Here is an 18,053-nt window from a genome sequence, read left to right as displayed (position 1 = left end):
TTTAAGAATTTTATTCTAAGCCTGGTTTATGGATCAGAAATCTGGAACATAGATTAGGATCTTGGTTCTAGACTTTGGAGTTAAAATTTGGAAAAGAAATTTTTGGACTTGAATATGAATTTTGAAATAAAATTCATTTATTTCCAGAATTCTTTTCTAAAATGCTTTCCAGAACCAGGTGTCAGTTAGAGAATGCTGGCTTTGAATTAGGATCCAAACCTCACTTTTACAATTCTAGAAGTGTAACTAAATTCAGAGACTAGATTCTGAAGATTTCTGAACTATATTCCGGATCTGGATTATACAACTCAGTTTCGAAGATAAACTCTGGATCCGATTTTGAAAATTGTCTCAAATTCAGTTACAGATCTCAGCTTCAGTGATGAGTTCAACAATCGAGATTCAGAATTCAATTCTTCAGAATTCAATTCTTCAGAATTCAGTCCCAGAATCTAGCATCTAAATTGAGTTTCAGAACTTAGGTACAGAATTCATTTTATTCGTATTCATGCCATCCGGTTATGTTTCTGACATAACCCACCTCTCTTTTTTTCGACTTCGATGAAGCGCCAAGCTCGCGCATGTATTGGTATGACGTGGATTAGCCGTCGTTGAAATTCGTTCCCGACAATCTCGCTTCGTCCCACAGGTGCACTGAAAGCGAGTGCAATGAGAGAAAACACGCTCATAAAGGCCATATTCACTGAGGATTCAATCATTTCAATTTTTCACACTCGTTGCCGTTTTATTTCAGTGCTCCTGTGGGATGACGCTAGATTGTCGAGAACTAATTCCAACGACGGCTAGTCAACGTCATACCAATATATGCGCGAGCCTGGTGCTTCCGTTCAGCCCGTCCTCGGTACCGTCGTAATGGCAATAGGAATTGGCATTTAGTGTAGTATTCATGTATCGACATAAAGGTTATGACTTGAAAATTTTTGCGAAAATATGTGAAATATGATCAGTATCTAACGGGGAAACAGATTGGAAAACCGACATGTGAACACAATGATGTAATGAAAACCGCGAAAATGTTACCGCAGAGACGGGACTCGAACCCGTAGCTAACTCCTAACCGGGGAAATCGTTTTACCAATTAAACTACCCTGCATATGAAAACACATGAAGAGAAAGTCCAATTGATTGGACGAAACTAAGCATGCTTCGCTCTACTTAGCCACTACGGTATTCACTTACAGTCCCGTATCGACGGAAACAAATTCAACAGAAACACATACAATGATCACGAGTCTATTTCTACCCATCTGTTCTTGCCGCACGATAATTGGTAAAACAATTTCCCCGGTTAGGAGTTAGCTACGGGTTCGAGTCCCGTCTCTGCGGTAACATTTTCGCGGTTTTCATTACATCATTGTGTTCACATGTCGGTTTTCCAATCTGTTTCCCCGTTAGATACTGATCATATTAAAACTAGCTCAAGACGGCTTTACGTCTTAACAAAGCCTAAAACAAAATCGTTGATATGTGAAATGTAAAATCACCATGGCTCCAACACAAAGTGGCATGCGGATAATCTTTGACATGGACCAAAAGTCGCGAATTCATTCATTTATTTTATTTTGAAATGATTGCTGTACAAGTATCAATTGATACTTACTGGTATCGATACTTTATTGCCTTTTGATACCTTGTATCGATTCCCAAAATTTCGGTATCCCGATACCCTAGGTATCGATACTTTGCCTTCCGAGTACCATCCCTACCTCCAAGGCGGATGCCTTGGGTGACAACTATCATGAGTGAGTTTATAATTGTTTCATTTGGTGCAGTTGCTAACAAATATTTTTTCTAGAAGTAATATCGTAAATTATGGTGCATAATATCGTGCAAGTAAACCTGTTTCAATCCACCTAGTGGGGTAATGCTGCCTGTCTCATATTATTCATTTTCTCCTATATATCACAGCAGAAATTGCCCGAAATACTAAAATTTAAATAAGTTTTGAAGATTTATATTGCATAATACTACTACATTGATATACTACATTTGAATTTGAATAAGTGAAAATCTGTTCAATCATATGTGAGTAAGTGAAGTGAGCTCCATTTTATCACATTTGATTACTATTGTCGGTACTTCCGGAACCGAAAAGCTGGATATCGGCATAGTGACAATCGGTTCATTCAACCATACACTCATATGAACTACAAATTTATTTACGATTCTCTATGACGATTTGAATTTTGGAAAAAAAATGTACCGGTAGTCGAACTTGGATAAAATTCAGCAAATTATTTATGGGACTATCAATGGTTTATTTAGTGTAACTAAATAACTCTCATGGTCTGCAAACTAAAGAAAATCACTTGCCAATGTCAAGAAGTAGCTTATGAAAAAAATAATCTTGAAATAGACATTTTTACACTAAGCACTATGTCTTCTCTGAGAGAAGTGCGTGACATTATTTTCACATTTTTGGTGCATATCACCCTGTTATTTCGGAACCGGAAATCGCATCCAAATGATATTCAGAAACTTTGTATTCGACCATAAGACCTTTAATTTGAATCTTAATTGTAATTTTTGAACCGGAAGTCGGATCCAAATGAAATTCACACACACACACACACACACACACATATACAAAGATATTTGCTCACTTCGTCGAGCTGATATCTTGATATGACACATATAATAAAAAATCTTGAAACCAAAAATTTGCACTGTCACCAAATGAGCAAAAATGAGTTTTTGTTTTTCTTTCGATGTAATCAAATATTTTTAATTACTCTCAATATCTTCATTGAATCAACCGAAAGTCTATTTTTGATGAACATTCTGCAAGGTTCAATTTACACTAGAACTAACAATATAATTTCTGAAATAATGATGATACATTCAATCGATATTCGCAATACTTTTAGAGTCCTGGCTACGGCGATCCAGAATATGTAACATTTCACTCCGTGCGTTATTGAATATTTCGTGCATTTAATCTCATAAATATAGAAAAAGATAGATATTTTCTGCTGTTGATAGGACACTGGAAATGAACATATCATTAATGAAAAGTCATTAAACAGGTTATTTCGATATCTCATATAACATACCCAGAGCTTGTTTTCTCTAACCAAACAATAATAATGCATTACAATTTAATGGTTTAGGACTGACATGGTTTGTTCAAGTAAAATATATAGGTTTAGTATCTCATTTTAATGAATCATTTAGCAGGAACCCAAATGTGCAATCTATAATATGTACATCACATTTTGTCATTCGCTAGGCCGCTACACATTTCTTTCGATGTGAACGGGATCGAATATAACCATTTAATAATTATTAATAATAATTCTTCAAACAAAGAGAGATTGTTGTTCAGTTTCCAGAAATTTGCACCTCTTTTCGTCGTTACGCCTAAAACTGCGCTCGTGAAATCGGGCTGGGGACTAGTATATATGTTTTTCTTCTTAGCCTTATAGAAATATATTTGATTTTTGAGAAAATCGATTCAGTCAACTTTGAAAACACTGAGTACTCTTTGTTCATTCTTCTGCACAATTTTTGAACTAATAATTCAACGGCAGGTTGTGGAATCACAAATCATTTTATTTGAACTTTTGTTTGTATAATAATTTCATTTTCCATTTATTTGAAAAATCCGTCATTGTATATTGTATGGAGAAGACTTGGCATCACTGGGAGTGCAATGCGCTGCCTGGGTGTTGCCCTCAAAAAAGTCTAATTTCAATGTGCATAAGGCAAGTTATTGTAAAGTAATTGATCAAAACAGTTATTTTGAGTTATAGTACAGTTGTAGCAAGTGTGTTGATTAGTGAAAAGTGTTAAAAGTGTTATTTGTTGAATAAAATAAAATTTAAAAAATGCTCAAGCGACGGAAACTGCGAATTTACTGCCCAAATGTCAGCCGATGCGAATTTACTGCCCAAAATAAAACCACATCAACCGATCGTAGCGCCATCATATCACATCATTGTCGGTGTTATCAGATTTGTGTTATCAGATTTATATGGAATGTGTGTCAGATTTATATGGAATTTACAAGTCATTTGTGTAACTCAAGGTGAAGATCTAAAATTGGTCTGCAGCTAATCAATCCGAGAGTATTTATTTCATTTCATTTTCTCGGTAGTTGTGTATTATCTCGCATTGTTTAAAGCATTGCGACTAGGAAAAGAGAGATACTGGTGAGATCGTTCCTTAGAGATATTTCACATTTTTCTTATTTACAATCTTATTATACTTCTCCTTACTAAAAATCGTGCTAAAGACTGTCCCAGAAAGTATGGACGCAACCAAAAACCGCTGCCATTTCGCAATGGTTCAGAATCTGTCAATTTTTATGGCTGCACCCTGTTGTTTACATACACTCTTCTCTAACCACTTGTGAAGTTGTTTATTCGTTTTCATTAGTTTGTTTCGAAATGCGTGGATATTCAGCAGAACAACGTCGAAATATTGTGTACTGTCACTGAGAAAGATAGCAAATATGGAAGGAGTAAGTGAAAAAGCCGTGCGAAATGCAATCAGGAAGATCGGTGAGGATAAGACCTTTGAGGATAAACCGAAAAAAGGTCCTGCTAACTCTCAGTTGGATAAACGTATACTGAAGGTGTTCGAGCAAAAGAAGGAGGTTTCAGTTCGGGATGTGACCAAAAAATTGGGCACTTCGAAGTCAAATGTTTTTCGTGCTAAAGAACGTTTGAATATTCGAACCTTTAAGAAGCAGAAACAACCAAAACGTAGTCCGAAACAAGAAGCATCGATCAGGCCGAGGGTTCGAAAGCTGTACAATACGATTCTTGCTGGAAATTTGAACTGCATAATCATGGACGACGAAACCTACGTGAAACTCGATTACAAATCCTTGCCGGGACCACAATATTATACGGCGCGAGAAGGGCAAGTGTTACACCAGTCCGAGACATCGATTGAAGTCGAAAAATTTGGTAAGAAAGCTATGGTATGGCAAGCAATTTGTAGCTGCGGTAAGATTTCGAAACCCTTCATCACCACTGCTTCAATGAACAGCGAAATATACATCAAGGAATGTTTACAAAAACGACATCTATCCATGATTCGAAACCGCAAGGATCATGTTGTCTTCTGGCCAGATCTTGCTTCTTGCCACTACTCGAAATCAACGATAGAATGGTATACTACCAAAAATGTCACTTTCGTCCCAAAAGACATGAATCCACCATGAAATTGCCCACAACTTTGACCAATTGAGGAATTTTGGGCATTAACGAAGGCACATCTAAGGAAACATGTCTCGGCAGCCGAAACCATTCCACAGTTCGAAAAAGATTGGAAGAAAGTGTCAAAACATGTCGCCAAGAAGTCTGTACGGAATTTAATGAGGAACGTTCGCAAGAAGGTGCGCCAGCTAGTCTACAATGGCTAAGTAGCAAATGTTGAGAAAAATATTCTGTTGTTATCCTCACCAAACTTCCTGATTGCATTTCGCACGGCTTTTTCACTTACTCCTTTCATTTTTGCTATCTTTCTCAGCGACAGTCCGCGTTCTGTGCACCATTTGTACACAATTTTTCGACGTTGTTCTGCTGAATGTCCACGCATTTCGAAACAAACTAATGAAAACGAATAAACAACTGCAGAAGTGGTTAGAGAAGAGTGTAAACAACAGGACGCAGCCATAAAAATTCAGAACCATTGCGAAATGGCAGCGGATTTTGGTTGCGTCCATACTTCCTGAGACAGTCTTTATTCTTTCCCATGAATGATGGGGTCTACTATGCAAAGATCTACTCTTTACTGGTTTGCGTACGATCGAAAATTCGTAATGAGTGAATCTAGTCATATATGAGTTTAATTTGGTCATATTTAAATGTTCCTTTCGAAGTAAATGTACGCGCAAACCTAAATCAGTTTTTCTTAATCAATCTGAAGATGTGGATTGCTCAAATATAAAGTGAAGTACTTCAGAAATAAAAACAACGTTTTGTTTTCTGTCCAGACGTCGAGTCGTCTTGAGCTAGCTTTATGTATTTTATCAAGGTCTAACAAAGAGAACAAGTTGGAAAAAAGATTGACGGATGCAGCAACGATATGAAAATTTAGCGAAAAAGGTTACCGCAGAGACGGGACTCGAACCCGTAACTTCTCTGATCCAAAATTAAAGAAAAGTTGCGACAAAAACTGTTGTTTATCTATTTAAAATTATTTTGTATTTAATTGAAAAGCAGGAAATAACAGGTTTGACGTACAGATTATTGAAAATATACCTCAAGAGATTTTTGGAAGATCGCTGGAAAATTTCAAAGTAAGTCTGCAACACTTCCCGTAGAAAATCATTCAGAAACCTTCACTCATTACTCAATTTGGCCAACGCCAGAAGCATCTTCTCCATTACCTCGTTCGGGCGGTAAGCCAAATTTCCCGGGTGATTTTTGTCATTCACTTTCCGCATGCTCATTGTCTTGTCATCGCCATCGATTTCCAGGGCGCATGTCGGCACGTAATTAGAAAGGGAGAAAAAATCTCCTCTGCACCGGCTGCTGGGTGGGTTTTGTTTGCTTTCGTTTACCACTCCCAGACCGGTGTTTGTTAGCTCCGACAGACACCGGCAGTGGCACCATTGCTGCTCTTCTCTGGCAAACCAATAATGTGACGAACGATGGAAGGTGGGAAGAATGGCATAATGGGGTTTCAAATTATCACACGCCCAGTGCGCTCATTGCGCAAATGCAATGTTCATTGAAAAACCCACTGATACCGAGTCGGGAGCGTCTGTTAAATGAAGAAGCGCACCGAAGAAGATATACGTGTTCTGGCGGAATGGCTACAGTCGACCGTGGATTGCACGTTGCTCCAGTTGCCGAAGCATGGAAGGACAGCTGGTTGCAGCCGGATTCAGTGGTACAAGAACAATAATTTTGTCTGCTCCAAGGAAGGTAATTTGTTGGCACGTGACTACGTAATAAGAGATAATTAATAGCTGTGTTGAGAATAATTACCATCCTCATTCGCTGCAAGTACTCATCAACGTGTTATCTTAACGTTTACATCTAGCCGTTCATGTAAATTGTATTTTATTAGCACTGATAAGTTTATCAGTACATTTTCTAAATGACACTTAACATTCTTCTTCGAAGCTTGATTGAATCGCCACCACAGCTAAAGCAGGTGAAATATTTGCTCACTTGTTAAAAATCTTCATTACCAAACAACTGAACTGAAACAAGGAACCGAGAAATAAATAAGTCATTATAAATGTTCATCGAATTCACCTAATGAAGCAATAAAAATTAATTCCATAAATTCCCGGCTGCTTTCTTCAGTGAGACAGGAACCGGATGATTTCAGGTTCACAAACTTTCCAGAGAAACAATTTCATGCATCCACCTTTTTTTTGTGCAAACTGTACTCATCCGAATGTCGGTTTGTTTGTGGGATTTCATTTTTATTTTTCGGCTTTACTAAGCACCATCGCTTTCCGCTTTCATTTATAAGTGCGTTTTTTTTCCTCTCACAAGACACTGTTATGATTCTGAATCTTTGCTAAATAACGTCAGTTTGGTAGAATAAGAAGCATGATTTTAACATTGCTGTTCGTACCGGTTCTGCGATTATTATTCAATTAGGGCGATTTTTCCACAGCATCTTGTCAGTAGTAGAACGTTTTTTCCCCCTGTTTTCTCCTTTCTGGACTGCCCCAATAACACTGCACTGTCAGCCGGTAAGAAAAATACCCGTGATTGATGCGGATGAGGTGGTTTGGTAAGACACTTATTTCATTTTCGGATGTAATGTGGACCAGCGCACCACGCCAACAGCCATGGCGAGCATTGTTGTCCTTTGTTGTTTTCCTGAGCCGACTACTGTTGCAGTCTATTCGTCTGCCATGAGCTTCGGCTTAAAGTGCTTCATGCAGTTGGGAGTTTTTATTTTATGATCGGCATGAATAAATTAGGTTTTTCTCGGTCAAAGTTTTGAAACCAACGGCCAAACACCGATGGTGGATCTTGTGGTAAGTTAAGAATAATATTTGGCAAACTGTTATCAATTTACCAAGTGACTATCAGAAGAAGCAAAACATATTTAATAAGAAAATTTCGTGCCATGGATCTCCATTCCGTATGAATACCAAATTGGAAACCATTGTTACATCCTAGAACTGTAACCTTCTTTCGGTACCAAAGCACAACCCATCCGTGTAGCTCTATAAGATATATTATGCAGTTATTTGACGTACCGTTGCAAGTGCAGAAGTAGCCACCCTATTGCAGGCAAACCGCATTTCGCCGATACCGGTTCCCGATGAGCACAACTCCCGTATTCAGTTTCTTCATGCTCTCCGAGTTCGTCACCTTTTTGCTATGATCGCTACTGGCAGTCCTGGCGATGATCATGACCGTTCCGTTGCTCACGTACCCCGAATAGCTTCGGTTCGATCACCAGCCGCACTGCTTCCCCAGCTCAACTCCCAACACAACCGAGACGGGGCGAAAATATAAAAATTATATTTACAGATTAGTTAATTTTTTATCTGTCTCATAATACAAGTTGTAATAATTTCAAGAATTTTATGCGCGCGAACAAAAAGCAATCGAAATGTTTGGCAGATTCTGCCGTGGCAGCGAGATCGTCACGAAGATCCGTTGCATCCAGCGTCGAGTCGCGAAGGTGATGAGAAATCACTTTAAATTGGATGGTTTTTCCTAAGCGACTGAACAGTATCATCGGTTCTGCGCCATCAGCGCACATCAGCAGCAACATTTGCGGTGGTAAAATGCGTGGAAGCGAAAAACTATAAACGGAACATTATTCATTCCTACACCCGATATAAATCTTGGACCTGGTCGTATCTTTTTGCTTCCCCCCAGCCGCCTTCAAAGCCAGGCCAGTAATACTCTTCATTCTCCGCCGGTTGTCGTCGTCGTCGTCGACAGTCGTTCGGTTGCCAGTTTTTCCACCTCGGACAATTAATTGACTGGGAAATAGATTTATGCAACGCCGCTGTTGCTGCCACTGATGCACAACGCACCGATGGGCGTTGGCTGGTTTGGGTGAGAAAATGACGAATGTGTATGTGAGCCAATGGAATGGCCAACAATCCGAATCGGTCATCAGAGTTGCGTGGAATGATGGTATGTTTCAACAACTCGAAGGAATTCACCTTCACGGATTTTTCTTCTGACTACTGTTAGCTTGGAGCTTGGAGAAATACTGTATTGTAAACCCGTGCAATTAGGAACAAAAAATGCCAATCAAATGATATGGTGCTGGTGTGGTTTTGTCAGTTTATGTCCAGCAGCGTGATTGAAGCCGGGAATTAATTCATCGTGAACTTTTTGCTATGTTCGTAGATGGCTGCAACTAATCATGGAACCCGCACCGCATACAGCACTTCCAGTTCGGACGAATTCAATCGACAGACAAAACGAACACACACAAAATAAAAATAATCGCCCTATCGACATGCAGTAACCCAATCAAGTGGGAACCGTTTCGAGAAGGTGTAAAGATGCCATCTCCCAACTGGCCAATCTCGTAGAGTTTGAAACCCAAGCCGAAAGCGTAGCGTAATTGGCAGTTAATCCATATCTAGCCTTGGGCTTCGGCAATCAAATTAAATTATTCATTACCTGAAACACGGGAATCAAATATTCCCAACATCGTTTATTTCCCTAATTAAGATGGAAGCGAAACGACTCAAACTCCCAGAACAAACTGTTGATGCCACATTAAAAGCAAAACGAGCTCCGGAATTTTTTGGTCCTCTGAAACAATCCAGTAACAGCTTCCAAACGCTTTCTGTACTTGCTGGTTGGATCATTTTTAATGAGTTTCATATTATGATCAACTAAACTGAGTAATTTCAACGCCCGTTCGCTGGAAATTGTTATCCGCTTGTTGTTTCAAGACCATATGGCTTTGTGGAGAGGTCAAAATGAAACTTTATTGGCTCGGGTCTATTATCCTGTGTAATGGATACACTAAACATTGTGATACAAAACTGTGTCGGATGTCCACCAGCAACAGAAAGAAGCGGTTCAACGATCATAGCCTTTTACTCTATCATTTATTAATTTCAACCAGTTCACTGCAAGATCAAACAATCGGGACGAGGAGCGGCAAGTTGCCGGGAAGTTATTGAAATCTCATTTTAATATGCTCGCTCACCTCACAGGTTGCTGCTAGCGGATAACATTAAGGATAATGCAAGAAAGATAACTCGGAAACCTCCCGTACGTATTAGGCAAAGCGCCATGAAATGCAATTGATATTGATGATAGCCTTACTCTGACGTGGATCGCACCGATTATCGATCGGTTGCAGACTGCGTACGGCCACTAGCAAACGGTAATGTGGGAATCACGAGTGCTGAACAGTGGGATGCAATGGAAAAAGGCAAAAATGAATATATTTAAAGAATTTTCCCACCTTTTTTGCGGTATAGCTCATCACGCTGCGTTATCTGAACTTTGTTCCAACTACTGTTTGCAGCAAAGAGTCTACTCTATTGCTACCTAACGAAAAACAAATCGAGAGAAAATAGTAGATGAATGAAACAGTGAGAAACTGATTTTTCTTAAGTACACCACCTCGATAGAACTCCAATCTATTACCTTCTGCTAATCGATGATCTGCTCATGTTCGACCCATTTTACTCCCAGCTGGCAGACCTAATTTCACAAATCACGCTACACTCACTATTCTGGACTGTGTTATGAACTCTTTTGTCTCTACATCATTACGGAAACCAAAAAAAGTCAGTCCGTTTGATTAGACCTTTATAGTAGTCGGTCGTCTGCTCACTGATGACAAATGTCAATTGGTAGCTTGATGTGTTTCTAGCGAAGTAAAATTTTTGGTTCATGATACCTGTTCATGGTGGCTTGTAAAGCGAGGTCAACCAGTAAAAGTTGAAAAAAATGCAATGAATAAAACAGATACAAAAAAGTGATATAAGCTGTGCTTTAGCCGGCCGTGCAAGGTATTATGGACGTGTTCAGTGAAATTTTATCGGATTGCTTTCTGAAACGTGTTCCTAAAATAGCAGAGTTGCTGAGTTGACAAAGGGGTTAGAAAAATGATGCAGGTTTTAGTACTATCTCGGTAAACTTTTTCGAAAACTACTGTGAAAAACGACTTTACAACCCATATACCGTTCAACTCAGTTGATCGATATCAGTAAATGTGTGTGTGTGTGTGTAAATGTGTGTTTTGTCAATGTCAAACGATAAATTTTCTCCGAATTTTTAATACGATCTTACGGCATGTTATAGAATTTAGTCCGGCTTATGATTCCAAGACTACAGGGTGTCGTAACCAAAGTAAGACACACGTGTTTCAAGTTTTGAACTTAGATAGAATATTTAAAATTTTCATACTAGACCGAATACTTCTACTCGCTCTACTCGCAGTTTCCCCTTTTCCCAACGAATTCATAATAAATCAGTTTCCATATCAACGAAGTATAGTTATTTATCAGAAAATTAACGGTCACCATGGTAAGGCTAAATTTCCATTTACAGTGATATCAGTTTTATAGGTATTTTTATTAAAATACATTTTTAATCTGGCGTGGCACTAACTGTGCAATCATTTATGTATTTTATTTTAATTATCGTAATTTTTTTTTATTTAAAAGATATTTTTTATTCAGGCCTATTTGCGTGGCCGATTGAGCCGATTTTTTAAATAAATTTTTTTTTGAGTTGGATCTCGTTGTCACCCTTTTTCTTGGGGGAGAGGAGCTTCCATTTCCCTACTGCGAGGATTGAGGGGCACTTCGTTCGTGGTTCGTCCCGTCATCCATTGCCACATCGATGGTATTGTTGTTGGTTTCATTGCTAGTTGCTGGAGATGAGCCTTGTTGTACATTGTTTGCAGTTGCTGGTTGGTTGGATGGTAAGTTGTTCACTGCAGTTAATGCACTTTGTTCTATAGGGGATACGTTGGATGGTTTCGTTGAAGTGGATGCTTCACTGTTGTTGGTGACTGTCACAGGTGTACTGGGATTGCTTTGGGTTGGTGTGACGGAAGCACTGTTGTCCTTTGGTGTAGTTGTCTCCTTGTCCAGTTTATCGCATGGCTTACCGTAGTGAACAGCTTTTTGACAATACTGACATGTGGCCATCTGATTGTCATAGGTAACAAGTGATTTGCACGGAATTCTTGTATCTTGACCGAAAATCACATAAGAAGGTATAGGCTTCTTCAAGTGTATGCGTAATACACGTACGCCATTTAGAATACCGGGGAAAAAATTCTCCCACTTTTCTTTTTCGATAGAGAGAATCTCTCCGTATTGGGACATAGTTTTGCGAATATAATAATCGGTGGCGCTCGAGTGAAGATCATGCACACGCACTTCTATAGCACTCATATATACTGGAATGTTGTACCTAATGTTCTCGTGTTCCACATAGTGCACATTGTTATTGTCTTTTGCGAATTGAATTGCATCCAACTCTTTATAAAACTGGATGTAAACAACATTATTCGTCTTATTGCATTGAAGTAAATGCACACTTTTGATGTCCAGCTGCATTTGCTCCTTAAGCAAACCTTCAAGTTCTCGTATCGAAGGTCGAATTTTGCAGTGCCTGAAGTCAACAACAATTGTATTCTTTCGTGTCGGCGGTAGCTTTTGTTCGTTTGGTTCACTCATTTTCGAGGTCTATTGTTCACTACACAATACTGTATTCAATTATTCAGATTCAGTTTCAGCTGCTGCTGAGTGTACTTTTCTTTTCAATCTATCCTTTAGTCTTAGCACGAAGTTTTTGTCAACGTTTTTTTTGTAGCTACTAGTCACTAAAACCAAAATTTTAGGATCTTCAGCATTTCTCTATTGAATTTCTTTAGATTTCACTTCGTCCATCATGTTTAAATAAGACGGAACCAAGAACTTTTTTTTTGTATGTAACTGTGATTCTGGAAAGATTCCAGAACTTTTTGAAGTAATTTGAAATGTAGTTCATACAACTTTCGGCAAGGTGTTTCTACTGCTTTTTTGATTACCTTCTAGCACAAAACTCGTTGAATCAGCTTAAGTAATTATCTTTAAATTTATTTAAAAAAACGTGAAACGCTTATTTTTGCTTCCACGCGATATTTTGTCCGTGGTCACTATCTCATTGTTCGTTTTTACATTTTTCTGATCTTCATATTGTTGAATCACATATCCAACAGTTGGTTGTTCGATAAATCGTGTCAGAACATTACCGTTTTTCGATGCGGGCTAGGTTTTCTGCACGCGAACTCAGATGTCATAATTTTGAAAACATGTAGGCTCTGTCCAGTAATTTTGCTGAATATAATTTCTTTGAAAGCGATTTGCGGTGCTTTTCATTAGAGTATGATTTCTAAGGTTTTAGTTCATTATACTGATTTCAGAATTCGAGTTCTACACTAAATTATCGCATTAGAATACGGCGTCATAAAACTAATAACTCATAATTCATAGATAAACTCAGGCACGTACCCAGATGGGAGGCCCGAGGGGCCCTGGTTTCTCCCGAAATCAGAAACAGAAAAAATAAAAATGTTTGGACAGCGGTTTTAAGAGTTTCGCGATGGACGAGACTCCACTGCAGTTGATAGTGTCAAAACTACATAAAATGGAGAATAAAACCGGGGGTACAATAAACGACAATAATAATAAAAATACATAAACTGGTACTAGATGACCGGAAAAAAGGTGTGCTAGTATGCCATAATTGAGGAAGATTCTGCAGATAAGAAAGATATCCTGACTCTGGATCCCGCACATACTTGTTCAAGACAAAAAAAAAACAAACGCAAGTGCACTTCGAATACATGTTTGGTTGGATCCATTATTATACGCCGGAGCAGAATTAACCGGCAATGGACTGAAGTTAGAACGAGTTCTTCCAAGCGGCACAAGTACCTCAAAGGAGACTCAATGGGTCGGAAAGATCATGATGTCTGTTCTCTGAGATTGTCATAGTACTCTCTGAGAGGACTTCTTCAAAACAGAAATGTAAGTCAATTATGCTATTTCTTCGTGTGTTTTCATATCCAGGGTAGTTTAATTGGCAAAATCATTTCCCCGGTTAGGAGCTAGCTACGGATTCGAGTCTCGTCTCTGCGGTAACGCTTTCGTGGTTTTCATTACATTGTTACATTCAGGCCCGTGCCCAGGATTTCATTTCGGGAGGGGCCCAAAGATAAAAAGAATAATCTAACTGAAGATTACTGATGTACCTAATTCACGGTGTGCCTTTTACGCGTGTTTTTAACAAGCATTTTAAACTTTTTCACCGGAACTGCTATTGTATTACTTTTCGTTACGTTTACTGTCTTGTTATTTCAGTAACACATGTCTGAGACCTTCTAAATAATTATATATCTGTTTTTGATTTCGGGAGTGGCCAGGGCCCCTCGGACCCCCACACCCGTCCCTTCGCCTCTGGGAACGTGACTGGTTACATTCGCATGTCTTATTTTCAATTTGTTTTCCCCATTAGATACTGATCAAATTCAAAACTAGCTTAGGTGGCTCTATGTCTCAACAAGACTAAAACACATCATTGAGAAAAGCAAGTATTAGCGTGCATAAATATTTGTATAGTCATCAATTAATATGACCTATAAATTTAGAAGATGTTTCCTGTTCTTCACTAATCAAGAGTAAGGAAACTATCTTGGACCACCTCTCAAAATCTGTCATCACAAGTCTAGTGGATTGTTGTGCGCTATAAATGTTAATTAAGAAGGCCCTAGACATGTGTGACAGAAATTGCATGGCAGTAAACGTTAAGAAATGGAATTTTTGACCGCTACTTCCAGAACCGAGGCAACTAACAAGATTCTGAAATTGAAACAGTTTTGAACATCGTTACTTCTAGTTTGAAATTTTTAACACTCATAACCATGTACCTTGGACCTAGAAGTTGGATCTCTATGAAATTAAATGTCATACGGGATAATAACACCTATCAATTGAATTTAAGTTCGTGAAATAGGTCAAGCAATATCTGAGAAATCAGTGCGAGTTTCATTCCGACGTTTTTGACCCCTTTTTCCTATGCTTCGGGAACAGATGAAGTCACCTGACCTCGACCATAATCCATTTTGACTTGCATACGAACAGCTTGATGTTGACGACCTGAAAGTTACCATTGGTTTACGTTCGGTAAATCAGTAAAGACATAGTACTTATACACAAAATTAAAGTGTTTCACAAGTAGCATTATCTTTACGATTGCCCAGCGGTTTATGTTCAACTGCGATGTGTCATTAGCAGTTTGACACAAACTGTGAATGATCTGAGAGTCGAAAACGAAATGTAAACATAAGTAAAAACATGAATTTGCACTTTGCCAAAACCGGTTATCCTCTTAATTGATTTAGTAAACGTTTACAAAATGTTGCGTATAAACCTAGGTAAATCGAGAAACAGTGCTCGAAGCCAGATTAAACTAAATAGCAGATCAATTACAGAGATTGACAAAGCGGCAAGATTGGGTTCGTTTAGGTACCCAATAAAAAAAAATTTGAAATAAAATTATAAAATTTTAGTTAATTTTCGAATTTTCAACAAAATATTCTGGCTGTTTTTCTTCGATTTACAACTTCTTCTTGGACTCCGTTCTTGTACAATTAACAGTTTCCGATACGCAAAATCTATCATTCATACACAAATCCATCCACCTTTAATAAAACAATCTTAAGTTGAACAGGTCTCTCCGTCCGTGCTGAATAAACGGTTTTCCTTACTAAATTTCTGGAATTAATCAGCGGTAGTATTCTTCATTGTAACCAACACTTATTAACAATTTTGTAAAGCCATTGCAGGTCATAAATATTAAGTTCTAGAGTTATGAAAGTAAACTCATTTTTAGGACTTTCAGAATGTTAGTTCAAGAACTGAATTCTAAAATTGAAGCTCTGAACCTGTAATCAGGAACTGAATTCTGAAGCTGAAGTCAAATTCTCAACTTGAAATTAAGTTCAGATTTCAGGTGGACCAGAATTCAGTTTTTGAATTTAAATCTAGAATTTAATAAAAAATTCAGTTCCCTCCCAAATAGCAAACATTGGTCTCGCATTGTATTTCTTCACTCTTCTCGCAACGATTGTGCGATTGAAAAAGCGCAGTTTGCTTGTATGATGTGCAACAAGTTTCTTGTTTGATATGTTTCATAGCAGTAATGTTTGCTGAGTAGAAACCGAAAATGAAATTGCTCAAATGAACTTATTGTAGAATCAGTTAAATAAACTGATGTGGAATTCAATCCTTTTAGGTTTTTGATTTGGTTTCACAAGCAGTAATATGAATGATTTTCACATTTGTTACAAAAAAATGTAAAATCATTTGTCGAACATATCTGACATGAATAACCGTTCTGTAGCAATTGTGAAACATGTCAATTTTAACAAGTTTTAATTGCTACTTGGGCTGCTGCTGCTGGTTTACGGCGACTGCTGAGTTACTGACGTTGGCGGAAGATCGGTTCCAGTTCCGTTTAAGGCACCAGAAAAAATGAACAAGTTTCGATCAAATTTTACCTTTTTTACTCATCCAGTAGAATATTGGGGCTGATATTGTTCCGATTACCTCAAAATCGTCGTCTCAGGTACGAGAAAGGCAAGCAAACGTGATGAATTTTCCTCATTATTTCCAAAAGTTGACGAAAATAAAATTTTTGAGTTACTAATGGCTATCTCACACTGTTGAAAATTTAATTACAAATTGCTGATCACATTTCTGATTGCGTGGAGAAAGAATTATGTTGCTACGTTTATTTCAACTCGAGATATTCACGATTAGGTTCTGCTCATTCTTGTACCGGACGAATTTTGAAAATGCTTAATAGAAAAGTAAAGCGTATTTACATCTAAAATTTGCAAGGATAATATTTATTTCAGTCCTACCAAAAACAGCAATTGTACACGGATAAAAATTTATTCCCGGAACCATGATTAAAAATCATGAAATCATGAATCATGCCTATCATGAATAATAAGTCATAATTTCATGATCAAAACAATTGATATCATGAACAATAACACACCTTTAATGAAAATTTTCATGATATCAATCATTTTGCTCATGAAATTTCATGAGAAGACATGGTTTATGATTTCATGATTGAAAAATCATGGTACAGGCCACAGATTTTTACCCGTAACCAGCCAATCGACAAATATACGATACGGTTAATTCAACAGGCGGATCATGGTCATTTTGCCAAAATCCACTTCGCCAAATGCTATTTCGCCGAAAGGGTCATTTCGCCGAATCCTGAAATCGTCTTAAAACCGTAATTAGAATTGATTTAAAATAAAGAACGGAGTTCCCAAGAAAACTTGTTGACTATTAGCTACTAAGCATCAAAGCAATTGCATAGGTGTATCTACCAGGCAAATGTATGTCGTATTTTCCGTTTATTAAGTGAAAATGAAAAAATATCTAATGCGGCGAAACGACTTTAGGCGGAATGACCCGATCCCCAACAGGCATTGTCTCTTCTTAAATAACGAATATTTCGGGCATACCATCCCAAATCAATTAGGAAATCTTCTATATCGGGAAGATTTTTCTGATTAAATATATCAGACACACACTAATTCTTCAAGCTCTTTCCACTGGACCGGTTGAGGAATATTGTTTAACTCGAATTTTTAGATTGCGTGAAACATCATTTGAACCGAAAAGCTAGGTGGAAATGGAAGTAAACCAGGAAATATAACAAATATATTAGACATTGCATGACTTTTTCACGTACTACCTGTGTGCTCGAAGATTAAAATCACACCAAACGACAAAACTGACCCAATGGTTGAATTGCTTGCATAAAGCAAATCTAAAATCAATTAACGGTATCAATCACTAATCTCTCGACACTCATGGCAGAGTCAAATGAGTCGTCGTCCTTCCGTTAAGTAAGTGCAACAACAATTTTAGAATTATTTTATTGTCGGTGGTCGGTAATGGTACCGTTCAAAACCAATTTTTATTAAAAGTGTTGTGAGATACATACTGAATGTGTATAGTTACGTGATATACCTATAGTAGAATTCAATGGTGTAAAAAATGTTATTCTATCAATTTTTATTAGTTATTG

At 37.9% G+C, this 18,053-nt stretch overlaps 1 protein-coding gene across 1 annotated transcript in view; it reads right to left on the bottom strand.

Annotated features, from left to right (window-relative positions):
• Positions 1–18,053, bottom strand: part of LOC131430654 (paired box pox-neuro protein) — a 132,783-nt gene that overhangs the window by 70,453 nt on the left and 44,277 nt on the right. The window lies entirely within an intron of this gene.

The sequence above is a fragment of the Malaya genurostris genome, chromosome 2 (genome assembly GCF_030247185.1).
Source record: "Malaya genurostris strain Urasoe2022 chromosome 2, Malgen_1.1, whole genome shotgun sequence".
In the NCBI taxonomy this organism is placed as follows: Eukaryota; Metazoa; Arthropoda; class Insecta; order Diptera; family Culicidae; genus Malaya; species Malaya genurostris.
The sequence above is the reverse complement of the archived record's forward strand: the minus strand, read 5'-3'. Positions and strand labels throughout refer to the sequence as shown.